General features: G+C 44.1%; 1 long non-coding RNA gene across 1 annotated transcript; it reads right to left on the bottom strand.

The window, feature by feature from the left end:
- Positions 1-1,616: 1,616 nt before the first annotated feature.
- On the bottom strand, positions 1,617-21,384 carry LOC101750074. The gene is made up of 5 exons (XR_005862606.2): positions 19,817-21,384; positions 17,455-17,591; positions 15,934-16,077; positions 11,136-11,273; positions 1,617-9,301 (listed from the first exon to the last, which is right to left on the bottom strand). It is a non-coding gene; the product is annotated as an uncharacterized LOC101750074 (long non-coding RNA).
- Positions 21,385-24,734: the final 3,350 nt, after the last annotated feature.

The following is a 24,734-nucleotide window of genomic DNA, read 5'->3' as shown; positions in this document are numbered from 1 at the left end:
CCAAGAGGATCAGAGGTCATGGCTGGAGTTGTTCAATGAAAGAAGAGATGATTTGTCTAATATGTTTAGCATTTCTCCTTACTGTTGCCCTCTCTACAAAGCATGCCACGCTCTCCCATAGCTTTCAGTTCTCAGCTGGCTGTGGTCCTCGCAGAGCAGGTACCTTGGAAGCATATATCCCGTGTTGAGAGCAATGCCCCGTGTCACTCAGTAGGCATTAGTCCTTTATAGAAGGATTATCAATAGCTATTGTACAGTCACAGTCTTCCACCGTTGTCAAATAGGGATGACCACTGTATGGTGTAAAACTCTATTTTGCTATAGCCAGTCTGGATCCCAACACATTTTAAAAACCAGATTGATAGTTTTGAAATTGAGCTTCATCAGCCTCTTCAAAACTCACTTGATTTCCAGAACAGCAAGTCCTAATCTGCTTTGAATCGGAGCATTTCATCTTGTCCCCGGCTCCAGTGGGTGTCAGTCCGTCAAATGCTTCTTTGAAAACTGATTCCTTGCAGATGACCATGATTGCTATAAAACAGCATTTAAAAACATTTTAATATTTGAAAAGAACTTTCCTTTCCTCTTATATCAACCACATGCTTGAGAATGGGCCTGGGGTTTACCACCACTCGGTGAGAAAAATAGCAAGAAACAGAAAGGATAATGGGGTGAAAATGACTGGAGATGTATGGATTGAATTTGGGACCTATTTAAATACAATTTGTGACTCAGTGGTATACGCAAACACGGAGAAATGCTTGTGGCTCAAGTGTGTATTTGAATATAGAAAAATGTTTTGTAGCAAACTGTTTCTCTTTAAAGTGCAGACAAACTCTGACCAAGTTGCCAGCTGTTAAAACTGTGGTCCCCACAGCAGCCCAAGCAGATGGGCTGTGCCTGCTAGGGAATTTCTGCATATATTTTCTGCTTCAGCGTGATTACCATTGGATGGGAACTGCCACCAAGCATCCTTCCATCACACTGCACGCCATTGCCAGGAACAGACCTCTCTCCTTTGCTTGGTGCCAAACTGCTCCTGCTGCTTGATATCTTCCTAGTAGACTTAACCTAGCAGTAATTTGCAAACTTGAATCTTCTGTGTGAAAACTGAGTAACGTAAAACTAAAAAAAATATGAAAAAACTATTTCTGAAGAACGCGTGAAAACATAGAAGATGCTCACTACACAAAATCCCAAAGGCTCTTGCAACAGTTCCTTGATTCACTTGCTCGTTTTCCCTTGAAGTGTCCCATCTTTCCAAAACCCGCTGCAGAGCAGGAAACAGGCCAAGCACGAGAGCACAAAGAGCCTTATAAAAACATTCTTCCTTACTAAGCAACTGGGCTGATTTTCTCTGTATAAGAGGCAAAGCAGATTGAACAAAATGCTTACCTATACATCTCCATTTCTGATACAAACCCTAGATTGCCTTTGTCACTTTAGCACATGAGCACGAGGCCAAATGAAACACATGTTTACAACTATAATGAGGATTAAGTTTGCACTAAAAAAGTTGAACTATAGTCAAAATTAGATGGTGACATGGGTATTTGCCAACAGCATTAAAAGAGAAATAACGGAGTATGAGGTTTCTGGAATGAAAAGAAAATGTATTGTTTAGAGACCTTTTTGGCCACGTATCAACATATGCCAATACTTAAGACTTCTTGTTCTTATTTACTTACTCTGACAATAAAACAATTGTTGTTGTGTGCCAACAGCCTGACAGACTGGTCCTGTACCTTAAGAAATACAGATTGGATATTATTTCTCATGTATCTGCTTCGACCTACTTTTCCAAAAACAGAAACACAAGATAATTGAGTCCAGAGGAAAGGAAATAAATGAAGGAGGTAATGGATTTTAATAACATACAGCATCAACACGCATTAAAGAAATACATCAAGCAGAGAAGAAAGCACTCTCCCACCTCCGAAGACTGGGCAGCGTTTGTAGCTTCACCCAGCCCCGGGCAGAGGTTATCGGCAAAGCCTCAACATCAGCAGTGATAGATCTCTCCCCAGTGCCCTCTGTCAGCACAGAGCCAGAGCAGTGAGGTAACCACAGTTGTTCTTGCTGCAAAAACAAGAGAAACGATGAATTAAAACCCTAGGAAGTTTTCTCAAAACCAGAGAACTTGAAACGTGTTTGCAGATCTAACGTTCAGCTTCTTTCTGGGTCTAACCACTTCTCCATGGTACCCTCCTCTGCCAGGCCACCCCTGTGTTCGGAATGCACTCCCTCCTTGCAATATTTCACACCCAGGAGAGTGCCTCTGTCCTCCAGCCATAATTCTGCAGCTGGAACAGATAGAGACACAAGCCAGAGCTCACTCAATTTAAAAACAGATATTGCTAGTAAAGACATCAGGATAGCCTTCAATTTTGGAATCATTTTCCCGATGTTCTTTACTACAATGCAGTCCAAGGAGAATTGCTCAGGTGGCGTTTGCACGGCCATGACACAGAGTGGGGCTGGAGGGGAGCTGACCCCATCCATGGCCCTGCTATTTACACTGGGAAAACATTTAGCTCTGTTAGCAGCTGGAGGAAAACAGCAAAACTCTCTAGTTGTGTTGTGTCCAGTGAGTTTAATGTTCTGAAAAACTGCTTATGTTACTGAAAAAGTTAAAATGACATATTTCTCTAACTCGCAGACGTGGAGTAAAGCTCAATTCATTCATGTTTTCAGTCAAGTCACCAGCAGTGGGTCTTGTGGGAATGCATGTAACAAAAGCATCACTGATTATTAGTTAATCTTCTCTCAAGATGAGCTTTCAAACTCTCTGATGGAACAATGCTGGCAGAGAACAGTTTGCCAATGATCAAAGTGCTCGATGGAAACATTAATATGCACAAGTCCAAGAAAAAGCAGGCAGGGGCCCAGCATAACCCAGCTTGAACCACCAGACCATCTTCTAGTCTGGGGACAATGGGAAGAAGAGGGCCTACACTTCCAGAGTTCCCAGTTTATCTTGGCTTACCTGGCCCTGGTCTGAATGAGAAAGCGAACTGAAGGCCCAGTACAGTGAGCACAAAGTACCTTCCCTCTCTATGGAAAAAAAGTACTACATGTCTCTCAAACAAAACACCTAGGGTTAGACTCTTTGTGGTCAACTGTTCCGTTGGCCTCATGAATGGAAGAAACCATATCTGACGTCAGGAATACTGGCGGTAACTGGCAACACCTGGGTCCTGAAGGCAGAGAAGATATACAAGGTCCTGAAGCAATAGCTGGAGCCTTGCCAGCTATCTCATCTGTATTTAGATCACAGTCTTCATAAAGCATTTTGCTGTCCTCTGAAAGATGGTGATCTCACACCAGCAGCCCCCCGGCTCCCTCTCAGCAGGTATGGGAAGGCAGGAAATAGGGTTTTGCCTCTATCTGATCACTTACAGCCACGGGAAAGATGAAAGGTTCACGTTTTGTCCCAAAACCACCAAAGGTCACTTCCAGTGAAATCTTTGTGAGATGCAAGTAATTGCCAGTTGGATGTTTTGGATTAAAGAGAGGAAGATTTATCTCTAGGGGCATGTATCCCTGAAGAAAAATCTACAGTCTGTGTAGATCCGTAAAGAGAGATGACATCTCTGGATATCATCATAGTGGTAGTGCATGGTTAGCTACATGAGTTTGCAGCTCTGGGGCCATGCAGTCTAAAAGCTCAGGCCAGGAGTCTATTCCTGACCTAAACATCCTGTATCAATAAGCAGGAGAAAGAAAGCATTTTCATCATTTTCTAGAGATGTGACACTGGAATTGGATGTGATTCATGCTAGATAACAGAAGAAACCTGCTCAGCCAGCAGAAGACACGACCATGATTCAATTTTCCATGGATTCCCCTGTGGCACATGTCCTTCCACCCCATTAGGATCTAGAACTGTGCTTGGTATGGACACCTCCCACTGAACAAAAGCTATAGAGATCCTGGTAGCTGAGTGCCAACTCCTGAAGTCTATGTAATAAAACGCCTACAACACCCGTACATTAATGCCATGTGTCCGTAGGGGTTCTACGCATTCACTGCAACTCCTATAGGTGAGCAGTTCTGCCATCCCTTAAAAACAAATAAGAGTATTGATCGCTTACCACCTGCGCTCCGGGATATTATCCTGCAAATGTTTTTGCTCTGGGAACATGAAGCAACATATGTTAGCATTAACTTTTCTGCCTTTTTATATAGCTATAAACAGATCCATTGACTCCCCCCCTTTTTAATTTTGCAAAAATAAATGCTTTCCTGGACAGTCAGAGTTCATTACTGAGATAGAGTACAGCTTCCCCTCCTCCTGCCCACAAGAGCTGGAGCAAGGAAGCTCACGTGGCATGCAGACCACCCATCTTTGATTGTAGCGGATAGGGAAAAAGTCTCTCCTTTCATATTAATATTTTCTTGAGACTCCTAAGATCATTTTCCTTAGCAGGATTTTTTAAATGCATCTTCCGTATCATAAAACCTGTTTATTGTTATTTCTCTGAGCCATTTTTATTAGAGAGGTCATTTTACTGAGTTTTATATTAAAGATTCTAACAAAGGCAAATAAAATTACCTCTATAACTAAGTGCATACTGTTATAAGCTTGCATCTGTCCTTATGCCAAGGAGAGGCTTTGCATTGTAAGGCTGTCCTTGTGAATGTGGAAAAGAGTCAGGACTTTCAGCAAAGCTCAATACTCTCAACGAGGGCCGCGTTTCTGCAGGAGCTCACCTTCCAGTTCAGCACCATGAGCAGATGGCTTCAACCAGAGCTGTGTGATGTCATCCTCCTCTTCAACATCTAGGGGTTAGCATCACTTTGGGACACACTGTGCCAGGCATGAAGGGAATTCTTCCAGGGAATGCCCACAGGCGTTCATGACTATGAACACAAAGACTTTCTTGAATAATGCATAAAGGAGATGTGAGTTTGGGTAACGGAACACAGGCTGATGGGTTGATGGTTGGACCAGAGGATCTTAGTGGTCTTTTCCGACCTTAATTATTCTATCGTTCTGTGACAGTGCTGAGAGAGGCTGGGTGAAGCGACAGAGCTCTGTGGCACCTCACTCAAGCAGCCAGCTATCAGCTTACAGGAGATCTCCAGGGCATTTCACAAAGAATTTGTCCTTTTGAGGTCCCTGCTCCCTCTCCCGCAGGCATCCCTCAAGGACTGCCCTGGTTCCCAAAGGCAGACTCAAACAGCCCACACACAGCTGTGAAAGCAGCAGGGGCAAGCAACAAAATGCATCGCCCAGAGTGAGCTCGTATTTTTATTTTCTAGTTTTTAACACCTCTTTTCTCCCAAAGCTTCGTGAAGACGACACGGCAATGAAAAGAAGGGGTTGCTGCTCACACCACTACCCTTCCTGGGTGGGAACTGTCCCTCTGAGACTCCACACTTGGGTCATTTTATCCTCCGAAAGCCCTTCTTCTCCCACCGACTTGCACCCTAAGCCTGGCTTTCATCTTGGCAGCCTCCAGAAGACCCCAACTAATTTCATTTTGCTCACATTGGGTCAGAGCACAAGCTTCCCAAGAATATAATTGCCTGGAAACTCCGATGTTCCTGCAGCTGGACGTGCAGGAGGGGTTTTCACACACCCTCCGGTTTTGGGACAGGGGACAGAGGAGGCGGTTATGCAGCATCTCTTCCTACTCAATTCACTCAACGAGCCCGGAGGAAAGCTCACCATCTGCACAGCCCGTGAGTCACCTCGGGACTCAGGCAGTTTACTGTATATATTAGTCAACAGAAACAAACAACACAAATCCCCAGACATTAAAGTCATTCTTTTTTTTCTTTCTTTCTTTCTTTTTTTTTTTAATTTATTTTCCTCCCCCTCTAAATTTGGCCACAGATCCCTAATTATAATTTGCTGGAGATTTAAAAATATTTAATTGTAGTTTCTATAAACAAGAAGATAAATTATTACATCTAAAAATTGGTTCTCAACAGTTACTAATGCCTCTCAAGGGGCTGCTATTATTTTTCTAAGACAGAAAAAATATGTTATAAAAGATTTTCTTTGTCTCTCCCTTGCCATAGCAGGGAGTAGGTTTTGAAAAGATTTCTTGTAATCGCCACTGAATGCTTTCTAGCTGATGACTTTAGACAGCACTATTAAATAAACTGAAAGGGAAGATTGATTTCCGAGCTGATATATTGTAAAGTCAGGAGAAGTAAAAGCTGAAACTTTTATTCCAGAAAATGAAGGCATGGTGAATGCAATGAAGACAGAGAGATAGACATGATAGCACCCATCAGCTCCCCTTTTAGAGATTCCAAGCTGAATGGCAGACAGAGTGGCAACTGAGACATGTTAAAGGTTGGTTGGACTAGGTGATCTTAGAGGGCTTCTCCAACCTTGATGATTCTATGACAAGGAGAGGAAAGCAGTCCTAAGGACATGATGAAAAATAGAGAAAGAAACCAGGGAATACACCAGAACACAGCTAAGCAAGCAAAAAGACCCAAATTCAGAGTCCAGAGTGTGGTGATGTTGAAGAAACCAAAAGCAAAGAGATGATGAAAATCACAAGCATGAACTGGACACTGCAGCCAAAATGAGGCTGTTCCCCATCCCTTTAGCACTCTGACCGGGCAGAATCACCAAAAAAAGCAGAATGAGGAACTGGTGATATTACTAGGAACTGAAAATATTGTAAGCGCCACTGCAGCTGAAATACTGCTGCCAATCCCGTGACAGCCAGATGAATCTGTTCCTGAGCAGCACAGGGTTTCCAGTTGGTTTGGGACCATGTCAGGCACAAGGTTTTTTCCTCTATGAGCATCTCCCTCCTTCCTGGTGCCTCCCTGGGTCACACCAATGCTGCGTCACTGCACTGCCAACCTATCCGAGGAACCCCTTCACTTCAATGCTGGGACCAAGAACCATACACAGACACACAGTGAGGCAAAGCCCAGGGATGGAGCTGAGAGCCTGATTCCAAGCTCCCTTGCCCTCCAGCCAGTCTGTGCTGTGCTAAGTGTTCCCCAAACACGAAGAGATGTGGTTCCCACCCAAACCAGCTTCCAGGCTCCTCTTGGTCAGACTACAAGGAAAGCAGAAACCACGTATGCAGCTGTATTAGCCACGCATTCATAGACACACACTAATAATAGAGCCGAGGAACTGCTCCCAGGTTACTCATCTTGCACGTCAAGCCAGTCCTCATGGTTTCCATAGGCAGAGGGGAGAGGTGGGTGTCTTTCTTAGTTTCATAACAGTGCTCCACGCTGGTGTGCAATAAATAAAGATGAAATGGAAATAATCCAACCCATTCCTCTTTGAGCAGAGTTCAAGGAAAATATTGCAGCTAGAGACTATAAGCAGACCCAATAAATTTGTTCCACTGCCCCGTTCCCCTTTTGTTATTAGGGTGTGACTAAGACTTAGCAGCATCAACTCTAAGTCTTAATTAGAGGTTCTTGCTGCAAGCTCAAGGGATATTTCAAAACCACGTTAAAATACCATAGGAACTTGCAGCACACATGCAAACATGATGCAGAACTGTGAATCAGGTTGGCTGAAACACAGCTGGGGTCCTTGGGTTTCTACTTTATCTCAAGCCTCAGATTCCTCCGCTACTACATTATCTCCCGTGGGTACTGACCCAAGGGAAGGCGGAAGGGGCTTCATAGACTCCATCCATCTGTCCTCCGACGTTCATGCCCAAAGGGCTGCTGAGCTTCTTGAGTCAAAAGTGGAGAAAGTGGGGCTGTATTATTTACAAGGAAAAGCTCATTGCCTGGGCTGCTGCTGCCTAGCTGTGCTTTCCACCCCGCGCTCGCTTCAGACGACTGAACTTGACCTATCCACCCATCATAAATTAAATTCTTTGATCTCATCTGTAACAACACAGGGCCCTAATAACAATAGATCAAACCGTAGCAGGAACAATATGCTTATTCTTTACCAACTAACTTTTAATTAGTAAACAGCACAGGGGAAGAATCCACCTTTACAGAACAAAAAGGAAAAGAAAAAGCATTTTGTACTTGAAAGAAATAGCTGATAAAGAGCAGAGGAATCTTTCAGAGCTCTACATCCTTGTTCTGTTCATCTGAAAAACCACACCATCCCCAAACCATTAAAATGAGGATGAATTTCACATTGTAAGAAATCGCCGTGAAAGCAAACATCAAAAGGAGCCGTGGAGGAGGAGGCAGGTCAGGTGGTGCAGAAATAGCACGACGCCTTTTATCCGCATTCATACAAACATCTCCCCATTATCTGTGTTACCACTTCCCAAGCAAACCTACCCAGACGACCACAGAGCACGAGCAGGAACAAACCCGCAGATGGGGAAACTCCACAAAACATTGCTGAGCATCAAACACTTGGGTTGAACCTCCCCATAGTGATAAGACAAGCTGTAAGTGGATCCGCCTGTCGTGCCAGCCATGCCTTCACCGGGGCTTTGAAAACACAGTGACACTGTACCTCTGATGTTTACCCACATAACTGCTGGGCAGAGGTACTGGGATTTCATCAGTTGTGCCTGTTTGGTTGTACAGAGCTAATAACAACTGTGCACAAATAATAATGCATTTATAAAAAATAATTCAATTTCAAAATGGAAGCTCGCACTGGCACAGGATGCCCATTGATGCTGGGGATGCCCCATCCCTGCAGGTGCAGGGAGTGGGGCTGGGTGATCTTTAAGATCCCTTCCAACCCAACCACTCTACAATTACCTAGAAAAAGCCAACACATTGCATCTACCTCCAAGACAGAGCCACACCTGCAGTGCAAGGGCGCATGAAAAGCAATAAAAAGTTTGGATTTCAATTGAAACGTAGGGAAAAATCTTCAAAATAAAGTGGAATTTCTTATGGACACTGGGACTTTTGTCAAATGAGAAGTGACCCATTGTCTCATGATTTACCACCAGTGCCAATTCCCAGCAGAAGGGATGCAGACACCTCGTGGGTCTCCTCTCTGACTGAGATGGGAGCCAATGCCCAGCCTGACTCCAGGTACATTTCCTGAAGCAGAAACACTTAGATTTCTTCTTTATGTTTTAAACACCCATTCTTGAGAGAGCTTTCATTTTTACAAGACAGATAATACACAGACCAATGGCAGATTACATCAAGAGGACAAAGAAGACTGAGAATTTGACTGTGGTTATTACCTTTGGATGAGTTTTCAGTCATTCCTTCAGAAGTTAAAAAACAAATAAGTAGGGTAAAGTGCTCCCATTTAAGACCGTGAGTACTGACACGGGATGAAGTCCTCCCCACACCGAATCAAATAACTGGCAAACACATCCAAGTTGGCATGGCATGGATATATACATATATACAAGTATGCCTGTGGACACATAAAAAGCACAAAATCGCTTGAGAATTGTGCAGCCACAACACCCAGGAATGAGGAACTCAACCTTCCTCCCCCTCCCCTACCCCAGAGCACTGGCAGCACCCAGCCCTCAGCATGCCTGCAACTGGGAGAACAAAAAGGGGAAATGGACTGCTGTGGGGATTTTGAAACCACAGTCACAACTCTGCCTTGTGAATTTCAAAGCCGCAGCCACCGCTTGCATCCATTAAGCATCGATAGGGTTCTGGCTGTAGGGTCTGAGCAGCAGAGGTGGTTGTCTGGAGGGGACAGAGCGGCATTCCCTCCCATGGCTGTGCAGATGCTGAGGTCACAGAGTGGAGCTGGCTGTGCTCAATCCTATAACAGCTCTGCCACCCCGTCATAGCCCTGAGAGTTGTGTGTGGTCTGCAGTTGGGTCTTGCAACCAGCCAGAGCCCTCTCACTCCATTTCCAGTTCACATCACTCTAATAGGCCCTCAGCTGGCCCAAGAAATTCCCAAACATCTCTTTCTACAAACAAGGAGTTGGATTTCTTTTGTCTTGCAATCAGGGGAGACAAATTCTCCCCTCAACCACAGTTTAATTTATTCCTTTTGGTAGTTATTGCCTCCACCTACTGAAGTTGTCTAGACTGTTGGGATTTTTTTCCACCTTTTTTCCTTTTTTCCCCCTTTTTTCTTTTCAGTTCAAGATTTTTGGAAGCTGCCTTTGCCTCTTTCCGAAACAAGTTTATTTTTAGTGTCACTTTTTCCATTGGCAAGATATCATGGCTGAGTGAGCTTCTCTTGGAGGAACTTCTTTGCTTTCAATAGGAAAATGAGAAACCCGCCCAGTTGCAGGGATGGTGCAGCAGAAGGCACTTGAGGTAACATCATACTGTCCAAGCGGGAAGCAGGTTTGCCTGGAGCAGGCCCCGCTCACGCCAACAAAATGGAGGCCACGCAATGCAGGCCCCGCTCACACCAACAAAATGGAGGCCACGCAATGCAGGCCCCACTCACACCAACAAAATGGAGGCCACGCAATGCAGGCCCCGCTCACGCCAACAAAATGGAGGCCACGCAATGCAGGCCCCGCTCACGCCAACAAAATGGAGGCCACGCAATGCAGGCCCCGCTCTCACGCCAACAAAATGGAGGCCACGCAATGCAGGCCCCGCTCACACCAACAGGAAGATTGGCTGCTGGGTTTGTTGGCACTGAGAGAAATTCCCTTTCAAACCCAAGCCCACCTAATTGAAGAGGGTTATGGAATCTGCTGATGTGCTCTTGGTCTGCTTTACCCTTTGGGTGGAGCTCTGTTAAGGAGGAAGCCAACAGGACTTGCACCTGCCTAGGGAATGGCTCACTGCCACTGACTTCTTGGAACAACCACACACCATCAGTGGACCAACAGAACTTCAAATTGTGAGTAACTTGACCACACACACCCTCACACAGCACTAAACAGTTCTGAGGTGACTTCTTAGAGAGAGGGGTCAGGAACACAACATACTTTAGCTGCTCTGCTGTTTGTCCCCCTACAATCTCCACATCGCTTCCTGGCTACAGTTCCAGCATGTCTCACCACAGCTCCTACTATTTCAGATAAATATTTTCCTGCTTTTTCTCTGAAATATGGAGACTCTCCCAATCATCTCGTGATTTTGCTAGTACATGCTGTTAGAAAATTTCTGCTGAGAAAGAGATGGCAGAGCTGAGTCCAGAGTGCCCATCCATAGAGTTGAATTGCACTAGAATGGTTACCTTGCAAAGAATAAGGGCATAAAAATCCAACAGTATTACCTTTGGAAAGGAAGAAGCAGGCTCTAAACAATGGACTGTACCTGCATTTTTCTAGTGGTGTTTTTCAGAATCCACACCCTCAGAGGAAAGGCTCTTCATCAACCAACAGCAGCCCAGCTTTGCTGCTGAGCTCCATTCTAAAGAACAGCAACAGAGCTCAGGTATAGCAACACTGACAGCTAAGAAGGAAAGAAAGCAGTATATTTTAAAGCAAATATTTCAGGCTTTTAGATTGGGAGCGAATCGGTGGGGGAGGGCATTAAAAACACACATGCACACAAAACCCCTGAATTAAGCAAGCGAGACCATTCCAGTTGAGCTGTTTCAGACATTGTCTTATTCCAACTTTAAACCCAATTGCTTCTTTTTAATGAGGTATTTTCTTCCTCTTAGCCACCCAAATTTAATCCATGATGTTAGTCCAACTTAGTGAACTTAAAATCAGAACATTGGGGACTTTCTTAATCCTCTTAACTTGCCAAAGGTTTTCTGATCACACACCTCTTCCTTCCTACTTAAGACTGCTTTTTTTCACCACCCTGTCCTCTATTTACAGCTGTGAAAAATTAGGATTTAAGCAGTAAAATCTCTACATAACAAATGAGCATTTAGAGATAGCTTGCATGTTTCGTTGAAGGAAACCAGGCACATTTTCTTAATTATTTCATCAAATAATGTATCTAACAGTTCCCTGGGCTTAGATACTCAGCATTTCTTGAGGGACATTTCTTAATCCGCAGCCTTCAGTTCTACTGAGTAATTGCCTTCAAAAGATAAACCCTATCTCATGCTATGGCCACTTTGCACCTTTCACGTGATGTGTTATGCCAATACAACTGCTGTGGTGGAACAAGATCTTGTGCAGAATGCAGGAATCCTTGTCCTTCACTTCCTGCAGCCCTCCTCCCTCCTCAAGCCTAAGGCTTGGCCACTGCTGTGGTTTGGTCATTCCAGAAGGGCTAAGGGCTGACTGGGCTCCTCGTGTGAAGGAGCTATAAAAGCTCTGATCAAGTGCTAGTTGACTTCAGGGCTCACAAAGGTGTACAGATATATCTGAGATCTATCATCCTCTTGAACTGGGATCTCAGGATCACAACTGGATGGGCATGAAAAATTATACCTACTGGGTATCAAAAGGATACCCTGTTATAATTACATGGGAGCTATAGAGGATTGGAGATTGCACATTTTGCTCAAAGAGAAACCAGTATCCTTCATGAAGTTTAGTGACAAGAGAAAGCAGCAGGTGACTTCTGTGATGTTCCAAACATAAGCCCCGTCAGATTTCCTTTACAACTTGTGAAGTGCTGGCTGGGCACTTCCTTCTGACATCATTTCTTGCTGTTGGACTGCGCTGAAGAAATCAATACATGAGAAACCTTTCCTAGCCTGCCAGCAATATGTGTAAGCAGCACTAGTTGCCCTCAAGATAAACTGCGAGGCAGAGTAGGAAAGGTGCAGAGCAACACAGGAGCCACTAGTAAACAGCTGTCAGGCAATCCCTGTCATGTTCTGGTCCAAATTATATTTGAAAACAAAAACAAAGAAACTTCCTCCCTGTCCCTCACTGCATAGGTCCTCTTGGAGGGATGGGCTTTACCGAACAGGCCACTAACTTGCGATGAAGTAGGAGCCAAGTGGAGGGCTTGAACCAGAACATGACTTGGCACCTATCCCAAGTTCTTTTCGAGTTTGGTTAACGTTCCCCACCCATCATTTTTCAAGTGCATGTGCCACATCACTTCCTGGTTCTGATTTGCCTGCTATTTGCCCCACGGGTAGGGTGTTACCCATCAAGAGTCAAAAACCAGCGAGTAACCCCTCCTCCCCCTCCTCATAAACCCCACACCCATCTCTGAGGGATGCAAGCATCCCTGGCAGGAAGGAGGCCAAGAATTCTTCATGCACATAAGAATGTCCCCTTGCCACATCATAATCCTGCTTGCTACCAGTGCCACACACTGATGGTCTGGGTCAATCACCAGATGTTAATAAACCTCACTAACAACTGCTCAGAGAAAATGCAGATAATTGGTCTCATACCTTCTATTAAGGAAAAGAAAAATCAGGACAAAAGAAAACACGTCATAAAAAAAAAAAGCATCTTGGTTGCTTTTAACATTCTTTTCTAAAAGCTAACTTCAGCTCTATGGCTGGAGCTTAATGGCAGATGCACATCTGGTGAAATCTGCCTACTGCCACGGGTCTGGACATAGCACTTCTTCCCTCTTTTGCTCAAAGACGCTTCTTCATGTGGCTTCAAATTGGGAAGTGGAAGGGGTTAATTAATGGGAGGTTGAAGATGTTTTCCTGCACGCTCCCAGCTTCAGACACACTCAGGTGGCGATGGCCTCCCTGTGATCAGGTGCTGACTGTAAAACAACTTCCTTCTGTTTCTCCCAGCATTCTGAAAGTGTTACGCCGTTATAAAAGCATTAATATCTGGCTTGTAGTCACCATCCTTTTTACTGCCCTCTGTACTACCATGGTGCACATACATTTGCTATAGTGTGAAGATATGGGTCTGAGATGCCGTCTGTGCTATCTGTAGGTATGTCTCTTCTGTCTTAGAACCATTATTACCATATATGCCCTTCAAAAATGGTTTCCAGGCAGATGTTTATATTTTTCATTGGATTGGCTGGGGTTCAGGATATGGTCAAATTCTGCTGCTACTGCAGATAATGCAAATCCTCCAAAGATAAGTGAGGTCAATTAGCTGCAATAAGTCACTGGAATTACATGCCAAGCAAAGAGTTTTGTGTTAATTTGGAATCAGAGTTGCATGGTCTCCATTCCTCATCAGCTCCAGCAGTTGGCAACATTATTGATCAGTGCTATTTTCAGGGTATTTCAGTCCACATTCTGCTTCCTGCCTAGTCATGAATGGTTCCCATAACTGGCTTGCAGAAGCAAGTTGCTCACTGAACCTGCTGCTTCACTGCACATCCCATATTAATAGAAAGAGCAAGGGTTCTGCTTAGCTGCTCCAGAGAGGATAGGGGCTGCTGTCTATGAATTAAACGTGATGGATGCATGTTTCTACTTGGAATATTATATGTTTAAATACCTGAAACCACCTCTCCACAGCTCATTTATGAGCTTCTTCTGTGCTGGGGGAGCTTCATCAAGCACCTGAAGGTGAAGGGAGTGGCTCTCAGCAGCTACCAGCTTCCACCAGCATAAGCACACCCACACAGGGACCTAGAATTGCCATTAGCACCCTACAGACCACACCATGGCCAATGCCACTTGGCTTCAACAATTTGGCTTTCCCTTGATCTCCCATACACTAGAACACATCACGGATGCCCACACTGTGCCCTTCCATCTGACCTTCCTCATTATGGGTCGATTTTTAGCAGAGGAAGCTGTAAGCAGCACTTATTTATTGTGCTATTTACGGGGAGAAAATGTATAAAACATGTTAAAAACTTTATGAGGAGATCAAGCCTTTCCTAAAAATTGTAGAAGCACCAACAGGGTTTTGCTGGAGTTGGGTTGCTTCATGCAGCAACACAACCATTGCAGGGTTTTGCACCAATGAGGAGAGAATAGCTTGAAGATGAGGAGTGGTGCTTCTGCCCAGTGTACTTAATTTGGCAATTAGGATGTGCTCCAAATTTGCTTTTTAATTCAGTGTTTGCACACAGCCTGGTTAGATGAACAGGCTAACTCTGAAGAGGACGGAGTCAGATGCTGGGTCTTGCAATAACCTCATTTTATAAAGAGAAAGGAGACAAGATGGAAAAGAGGGGGAGAGAATGGACAGAATTCTGAATCGTTTGGTTGTTACCCCAACATTCTTCAAGCAATTGCTGTGGTCTGTATAATGTGGGTAGCGTGGAGCAGTCAAGCCGTAAATACTTTTCCCCCAGCACTTTTCATGCTCAAGTTTTAGGTTTTCAGAGGGGTTTTTTTTATTTAAAAAAAAGTTTTGGGTTTTTTTTTTTTTTTTTTTTTTGAAGGAAGATCAACGACTTAATGAAAAAAGTCTGAGATACAAGAGCAAGGCTATCGCTTCAAGAGTGCTTCCAGATTTACATAAATAACATTCCTGCTGCATAAACATCTTGGCAAAGGCAGAGCCTCTAACCCCCTCCTACTCCATTGGCCTCCACTAAATTCTGCAGAATATTAAAACCCCTTGATGGTAACATGTTCTCGGCCAGAAACAAATCATTAGTTTGGATGAGGGCATCAAACTGCATCTGCTCCGTTCACTGAAGTTCCAAGTGCAAGAGATTTAGTAGGGAGGGGAGAGGATTTATTTGATAGAAGGATTTAGAAGAACGGCAATTGATATAATTTTAAAGCAGACACAGGGGATGTGTCTTTTGCAGACATAGACACATGGGAATGGTCTTGTATAATTAAAAGGGGAGATGGGCTCAAGCTGTGGAACTTGGAGGTGGATCTGAATGTTCAGTACTTTTGGGTCAGAGCTTTTATTCTGTCCATTATGCATGGCTAATGTGCTCGGTCCGTAGATCAACTTGAACAGAAGTTAGAAAGGGGGAGAAAAGAGCAAAAAAGAAAAAGAATGACCCAAAGCAGGAAGCCACCAGTGGGAAGAAAATTGCAATGGGGGAACTGCCATGGGCATAGCTCTTATGGGCCAGACTGCACACTTCTCATTGCCAAAACTCCCTGCAGTCTGGCAGGGAAGAAGAGAAGCATGAATGAAGCAGTTACCAGTCATTAATTCTCCTCTAGGTCTCCCCTTTGGGGCAAAGCCTTCTCTTTCCAGAAAGCATCACACGACCAAAGCCACCGAGAGCAACTCCACCCCACCGCAGAACTACATGGTTGATTCTAGGAGGGGAGAAAATCACTTACCAGGAACATTAATGAACATTAGGGATGGTTGATGGTCGCTATTTTATACCCAGCCTCTCTCTTCTCTTTTTTCCCCCTCAAACTTATAGCTTTCTGCTTCGTCAGAGGTTCTTCTTTAAGCCCACAAGAACATTCTGCGTGGATCTGCAGGGACAAATGATTTCTTGAAAAACACTGGTCTTAATCAGCCTAATCTTTCATGACAGGACAGAGCAGCCTGGACAGCTATTAGATTTAGCACAGCTACTCGAAGCAGCAATGTTATGTCAAAATTATGCAACCTAGACTTTGATAGGCTTTGGGGATTTTCTCAGTGGTTCCTTATGAGCCTGTTGGTGCCCCTCACATTTCAATGACCACAATATGAACATTAGATGTATTTCCTTTCTTACAGCTGGATACTGTCCCATCTGTTCTGAGACAGCCAAAGTGTCAAGTAAGCCAGACGAGGCAGACAATATTTCATGCAAATCTGTTGACTTTAGGATTTTTAAAATATATGTCTTTTTAATAACCCACAGATTATCTCACACAAAAATAGGTCATTTGCAAGAGTTCCTCCAGCAGTCCTTGACATCGTTAGCTAACATAGCAATGTACATATATTATTCTCAGAAGACAACCTGGCAGAAGGACAGAAAGAAATGCCATGTACAGTCAGACTAATGGTTGAGGTTGGGATGTTGTATCTGACAGCGCTCAGCCTGAGGGATGCACACAGCCCCTGACCAACTGCAGACCCACAGCACTCTCCAGCTGCATAGCACAGGTGGGAAGGAGAACAGCTCATTCAGTACATTGCTACAGGCAGGGGATCAGGGTCATGTCATTCCCTGGCACCTTTGGCATCCCCAAGTCCTCCAGTGCTGGGGTTTTCCAAGTTTTCATCACGGTGTTGCACTCAAGAAAACTATTGCAATGCAGTACAGCATAGGAAGCAGTAGCACCCACAGCCAGGTCTCAAAGTGATTTATGTAAATCTGAGAAAACAACCCATTAAATAAATGAATGTGCTACAAGTAGCCAACTCAGTATGTGCATAGTGCTCACAATTAACTTCATTCCAAAAAGCAGCTGATGCCTTCCCAGGACAGGCTGCAACTCATTGACTCAGATCTCTTGGAACAAAGAAGGGAGCTGAACAAGAGAAGTGCCTTGTGACTATGGAACACTGCACCGCAGTGAAGCAGAAGAGCCTTCCCCGCTTCTTGATTTTCAAACCACCATTTAAATCCATTTCCCTCTTAAATACTCCACAATAAAACACTCTGGAAGGACAAGCCAGCAAACCATCCCAAAATGGAAGCCAAAGATTAGTCACTTTCCTGCCACACTTGATATAATAAATGTGCTGCCAGTCAGGGATGCAAGATCCCTCACCCAGCAGAAGATACTACCAACAGGAGGTGGCCCACAGCACCTTCCAGCCTCTGGATTTCATGCTCCTTTTTCCCAGCAGAGCTCTTGTGAGCACTACTCAGCACACCTCGTCTTACCCACACCAACAGGACAGCCACCTACCTCTCATTCCTTATAAATCCATGCAGACATTTGACTAATCCAGTGCAATTCACTTCTTTGTATTGTATGTGATGAGTTAATGAAGACTGGAATAGTGCTGGAAGCTCTTGTAGCCAGATCAGCAGGGCTCCCCAGCTCTGGAGTAACAGAAAGAGGAAGGAATTGAATCATAGAATCGTTAAGGTTGGAAAGACCATGAAGATCAGCTAGTCCAACCCACGTCTGTGACCACTCAAGACCATGCCACTCAGTGCAACATCTGCCCCCTTCTTGGAAACACCCAGGGATGGTGACTCCACTGCCTCTCTGTACAACCTGTTCTAATGCATCACCAATTGGTGGTCACATTGAAGGTCACGAAAAGGGTGCCTGCCCTTCTGGCACCAAAAATTACCAAGCAGGAGGCAGTTATAGGCTGTACATGGGGCAAGCAAAGATCATGTAGACCCAAGGCACTGGTTTAGAAAGTAGGCCATCCCCTCTTCCATACTACAGATTTTTCCTGGGAATAGGGGGATCATCTGTCTTCAGATAGCATGGGAACTTTGTCACTTTCACCAATCTCTCTATAAAAAAAAAGGAAACAAAACAACCAACTTCATTTTCTGAAACTCTGCTTTACAGAGCTAAGTTTCTAAACTCAAAATGCATGATGCAGAACAGCTGACTTTATGTAAGAGTTGTTATTAGAAACAGTTTGCTGCTGAACTGCAATTTCATGAGATGCACCTCGCTCAGCACACCCATCCATCCACGCAGAACAACCTGGCCAAGAAGGGCTTCATTTGCTGCCTTTAGTGCCTGGGGCAGATCCTGACTCAGAGATTCCTCCACGTTATTTTCCATGGGAGGAAGCAAGAGTTATTTTGCAGAGGGTCTGAATGGACTAGATGCCAGTTCCTTACTGGTAAATACCATTTCCAACCTCACTTAGTCTCCAACAGATGTTTCTGCTTTTCATCATGACAGACATTTTATGGACCGTTTTCTCCACCTCCCGTTCCCTAGGAGAGAGTATCAGACCCAAAATGCCCTCCTAAGATGCCCTTCAGAGAACAGCCCCAGCAGGTGAGGGAGGCAGTGAAACACCCAGCAGTGGCTAAGACTCAGCTGGGGGATCAGAGCTCTTGGGAACAGTTGGATAAAGGTTTTGCTCATCCAACAGCTGTAGTTCAAAAATCTCCTGCTGCCTCCTAAAAGGTGAGCAGGTGGGTAAAAAGGATTTGGCAACTGCTGTGTTATCTCTATGCCCTTCTACCTTTTGGTGAGTATTCATTGCAGTTGGAGAAACTGAGGCATGCAGAGTTGTTTGCTGGAGTCAGAGCAGGGCTAGGGCTGAGCCCACGTGTACAACGTATGGGCGCACCCACTGTGGGACAGCACTTCCTTGGGGAAAAGAGCCAAAAAAAAAAAAATTATGTGGGACAGAGATGGGGAAAATCTTTGCCAATGTAGACAAAGCATGGAATAAAAGCGGCTGATGAGCATCCCGAGAACCCACATGTTCCCTCTCCAGGCTCTCATGGCTGTGGGTTCACTGCGTGCAAACACTGACATTTCTCCAGACTGCTCAAATGAACTGGGCATGCCACAATGTTCCTTAAGCAAAAGCCGAACAAAAGTTGGGGAATCCCATTGACTCACACCTGTTTTAATTATCATTTTTTTTAAGGGCCCAGGACTTAGTGAATGAGAATATTATCCCATGGGGATTGAGAACACAATGGAAACAGGAAACTTTTAAAAAGCGTTTCTGTGGAGATATTATCTCACTGCTGTAGGACACAAGATTTACTTAATTGCAGCCAAGGAAGTTTTAGATTACGCTTTGCAGAGTCTGCACGAAAGTCTCAGCTATCATGGGGAAGGCTCCTTGCATGGCTATTTCTTTTAAGATACGTGCCTTTCCCTGAACATGTTAACTGGAAGGGATTTGGTGATAATGTAAGTAGGTTCAGAATACTTCAAAGCCTTAAATTAGATTCAGGGCATCACATCCCATGATAAAGAACATAAAATTGCTTTTCTAGCAGATGACATCCTGCTTTCTCTCAGTGAAACACAAGCCTCTATTCAATGCCTTAGAGAAGTTTTAGAGGCCAACAATCCTGTTTCTGGTTCTTTTTGTGTGCATAAATATGGCCAAGACAGAGGCAATGCCTTCAGGCAGCTCCCCAGAAAAATCCCTCTTAATTTTCCATGCCAATAGTCTCTAGAAGGATTCAAATCCACAAGAAGCTAAATCTCACTTCACTTAAATAAACTCATAACAGTAAGTCTCCAATCCTTTTATGTGACACACATCATGGTTTTCAAAGATGGTCTAACTCCCCATTATCTGTGCTTGATTAAGTCCACTTACAGAAAATGGCTGTTCTTCTGAATACTTGATCTTCTGCAGGGTCCTTTGGCACTTGAACCAATCCTTGAGCCTAATTCCACCACATTCCCCTCAATTTTGAGTTCCCCACTCTGTAAGAATGAAGGAAACTGATTCAATACATGTTTGTATCCTGTGGACCCACATTTTCCTCCTTACACTTCATATTTCTGCTCTCTTGCCCTTTTTAGTCATATCTTTAGGACCTCTATCCCTTTAGTTGTCAAACTGGGTTATTGGGTCCAATCTGTTCCTGTTCCAGCCCAACTTCTTATTACTGAATGTTCCAAAGGAAATAGTATCAGTGATGGGGATACTGGCTGTGCCTCCAGGGAAGCTCTGCTGAACAAAAAAAAGAGGTGTCCAAAGTCATGAACAAAGCCATACATCAAGTTACCCCAGTAGGACTGACTCTAACACCAGAAGATACAAACCTCAGCCCCTAGAGCTGAGAAACTGCACACTCAGCACCACTGAGTGAAACAACCCAACTTCCTTGGATTTCTGCTTAGTTAGGAAGCAGGATGCAATGCTATTGAAACAGCAATGATGTGGGTTGAACAGCACAAGCCCTATGAACACATAGGCTGTGTATTACTATGTGCTCCACATTCCATACCCAGTGGGTCAACAGATCCCAAAATCCCTGTGTTATACCCAACGCAATCACTAAATACAATGATTTAAAATTCAGAACTTAAAAAAGGACAAAGTTACAAGAGAGAAAGTGAAGAGATTTTTGTGTCATTTTGTTTGGGTCTTCCAAAGCTCAGCGTTCGTTTCCAACGAGTGCTTTTGGATATGTTATTATACCTATGGTCTGTGTTACCAGATTTCCCTCTGACAGTTCTTCTTATGCCCCTGAACAACAACAACAACAAAAACCCCATCAACTGCACGTCACACCAAGTGGTGATAGTCCCACAACTTTCTCTAGCTGTTCAGTTTGAAGTTACTGAAAGGCTTCAGCAGTTGCTGTGAAACAATGCAGCCAATCGCTTCCATGTGTTAACTTTCAAGGTATTGAAAGAGGAACCAAATTAAAACTCAAAAAGAACCTCCTTTTATCCTGTTATTCCATGCTAGTTGTTAACATGAGAAGATGGGAACGCCTGCCCTCAATTAGCTTCTGCAGCCACTTTAATAATGACTTATAAATAAATACATGTAAACATTATCAGAAATACCCAGACACTCCCATGGTGACCTGAGCAGCTTTGCTGCCCTGGCTCACAGCATCTATCAGAATTCCCAGTGCCTTCAGACCTGCAGGAAGACAAAGCCATTCTTCCAAGGTTACCAGCTCAGTTAGCAGAAAGAAAGCGAATTCTCATCATTTCAATCCTTTCCAGCTTCTGCATCACCATCACACATTGAGAACTTTCTGTAATACCAACCACTGAAATGCCTCAATACCTGAGCATACAGATCTATTATAAATACAACCTTCATTTAGAGATACAATCACTGTTGGCAGTGAAAATATTTCAGAGTGGTTGTTTGCCTGCGAGGCATATGTATTTTCCTGAAATAAATGAAGCATACTTTGCTCTCCCTCTCCCCCTCCCAACCTCCCCTGCTGCAGCCCCCACCACCAACCCTAAGCAGGGAAGAACAAGCCATAATGCAGAACAAAACCAAAATAAAATTGAAACCTGATAAGGCCACATTCTCAGGGAGAAGCCATGTGTGAGATATTTTTGCTTAATTATTTCAAGAAATGTATGGCCCCCTTGGCTGTCACCAAGGCTGGCCTTGTCAGGCTGATATCACGATGAACCATTGTGCAGGCGATCGCTGGATACTCCTACCCTTTGAGCTAATCAGCTCACGTTTCATGTTCCTTTTCCAACTTTTAAACCAAAATAGAGCCCTTACTGTTTTGCATCATGCCTTTCTCCCACTCCTCTTATAGGTGCTTGAGAGATGCCCAGTTGCAGAGATGTGAGGTTGCATGCACACACTTGTATTTACTGCTATTTGCTTCAGGAGAATGCTTTTCAGCCTCAGCAGACGTATAGAAAAGGCTATCTGCAATCTGACTGCGTATAAATAGTGACTGTAGATGATCTCCAAAGAAATAACTCAGCAGGAGGGAATTCCAGTGCCTGAGTTTCAGTCGGTCATGCCTCAGTGCCTCGTGCATCTGGTTGAGAAGACAGGTACTTTCAGCCCTAAATTATACAGGATATTGGAAAAGCACCCACTGATGATATTAGAAAGGGAGCTGTTTGCTTTCTGAATAGATCATCATCTCTGCACTGAACAAGGGTTTAATATCTAAAGGGAATAAGGGCTCAATTTTTCCCTCCCTTGAACAATGTCTTTATGTATCTCACAAGGTAGGTAACCCATGGCATGACTAATGCTGTATTTGTGACAGCTTCAGTGCTGCCCCTGTGGACAAAGCAAAGGAAGGCCCAGGCCAGTTGCACCTGAACACCTTACTGCATGGAAAGCCTCCAGCCAAACTGCTTCACAAACAGATTAGAAATAACCAAGGAACAAATAAAAGAAAGAAAGCCAAATCTGAGCTCATTAGTGAGCTTTAAGTTTCTATGTAAAGAAAATTAAAAAGGTAAGAGGTAGAGGAAATCACAGCATTACTGAATGAAGCAGCAAAGGAGGCTGTCATTAAATGGGACGTTACCATTCATGCACCTGCATTACGAGCAAAGAGCACAGAGCTCTTGGTGAGTCTGGCAACATATTGCTGGGCTGACACTGGAAATCTGATGCTTGGGATTGAAAAGTCAAGTTAAACCACAGCTTCAGAGCTTTAAAAGTCCATTCAGGAGCAGACTTGCTCTGCAGAGGATGAAAATGCCTGCAGTTACACAGGGCAATGATTGCTAGGAAGGACTGCTGAAAGCCAGCCTAACATAACAAGAACCCTGTAAACAAGACGATTGGTTTCCAGCCACTCTGCAGCTACAGGAATGGATGAAGGGAGCAGAACAGGGCAGCTGGGGCAAAATCCCTTCCACATACAGCTACACATCCATCAGCTGGATTGTAGCATACCAGATCTAGCCTGGTAATGTTGAGTTTTAAGACATTCTTTTTTTTTTTTTTTTTTTTTTTTTCTTTCCTCTCCCCAAAACAGAATTCTTTGAATTAGAAATTTAACCCAGCTTTAGAGCAGAGGGGACGGACAGGATGGCAGAAAGCCATTCGGGAGGCATTTTACCTTCTTTTGCAGATGTCAGACCCCAGCAGAGCCTAGGAAGAGGCTACATAGACTCACGTGTGCGTAGTCCCATGTATATCATTAGTACTTTTTCTGACCCTGTGTCTCCAAGCAGCCACGGTCCAGATGCATTCTCCTGGCTCTCGCAGTTCTCTGTCATGATGACTGCCCAAGCTTTGGGGTAGAGAAGTCCCATACAACCTGGTTTGTGGTACACAAATAGAGAGCAGAAACAAAGGCACGCTCTGATCCTTTCACGACTAGGCAGGAAACATCATGATACTTGTTTAAAACTTACTCCATGACAAAAAGTAATCGCTAGATGACAGCTTGAGTTAGGGAAAATATGCATTAGAACTAGAAATATGGCATCACTGCGCTGCATGTGGTAATAGAATGGATGAAACCCCTCCCCAGACACACACACACACAAAACCCACTAAGAAACTGCAGATGAGGAAAGAAATTTGACAGCTTTTTCAGACCACAAAAGACAAAAGTGGGGAAGAAAGGCAGTGTTGCTCTGAGCAGGCTTTGTGCAGACAGCCCACTCTGGGGAGTGGAAGCAGAGGATGTCGGCAGTGTTTACAAACAGTATGTGAAGAGGTATCTTCTAACTGGGGCTGTGTGGAATGTCCCTTAGGAAGGCGGGGGTGAAAAATGAAGAAATGCTGCAAATGAACTTCCTGGAATAATGCTACTTAAATCTTTCTTTGCAAGGTACAAACAATGCCTTCCAAAATGCAAAACTCTGACACTAAGAGGAATACGAGCACCAAACTCATTCTTGTGAAGTGCTCGTGATGCATAGCTGCACACAGCTGAAGACCAAGTCAAACACAGCTGCCCTGAGTACAAACTGCATCCTGTGTCATATTCTGAAGCCAGAAATTAAAGAGGTTGCAGTTTTGTGGATGCACTTTTTTTTCCCCCTTGGGTCATGGTAGCAACATCAGCGTTCCCAACCAACTTATTGCACAAGCAAGAAATGGTGCAGGTCTTTGTGTTTCGTAGGAACCGGGTCCTTGTTTAATGCAGAGGTGAGCTGTATGGAATTAGCTTTGCTAACTCTACCTGCTGGTGGTGTTCTTCTCACTACTAGGAAATGAAACAGTGATAAGATGATGGTTTACTTTTTCCTTTTGAGACTACGTCATCCCTTAAGTTGGGACTTTCAAATGCCCTAAGTCACAAAGCTATTCCCATCAAAGTGTTTATCCCAGATGAAGATTGATCAGTCATTTCTTCATTTCATCTTTCAGATTTTCTTTGAGCTCTGTAAATTCCCATCTTCCACTACGCCATCAGCTAAAGTGGACATCCAGCAACTGGCCTCAGTGTCCAAACACATCCCAACTCCGCTTCTCATTACGTACACATGTACTTCTCTTGTTTATACCAGAAAAGATGAATTTCTACCCCAAATGTCCATTTAGTTTGTTTATTAGAAAACTGCTTCAGTCTATATGAATTTCCTTGAGGAGATGCAGGAGGGGTCCTGCCTTCCCATACAGCCTGATGAACTAGGAGGGGTTAGAGAAGAAATGACCCCAAGTTATTAAGATAACCAAATGAAAACAAAGCACCCCACTGGAGCAGAGGCAAATAGTGCTCAAAGGACCAAATGGAGGAAGAAAGTCCCCAGATAGCAAGAGATCTCTTAACCTAGCTACTTCAGTGGCTGGCTGTATTTAATGGAGGAAAAAAAAC

This window comes from Gallus gallus, chromosome 10 (genome assembly GCF_016699485.2).
Source record: "Gallus gallus isolate bGalGal1 chromosome 10, bGalGal1.mat.broiler.GRCg7b, whole genome shotgun sequence".
In the NCBI taxonomy this organism is placed as follows: Eukaryota; Metazoa; Chordata; class Aves; order Galliformes; family Phasianidae; genus Gallus; species Gallus gallus.
Note: the sequence above shows the minus strand (reverse complement) of the source record. Positions and strands in the feature narration are given on the sequence as shown.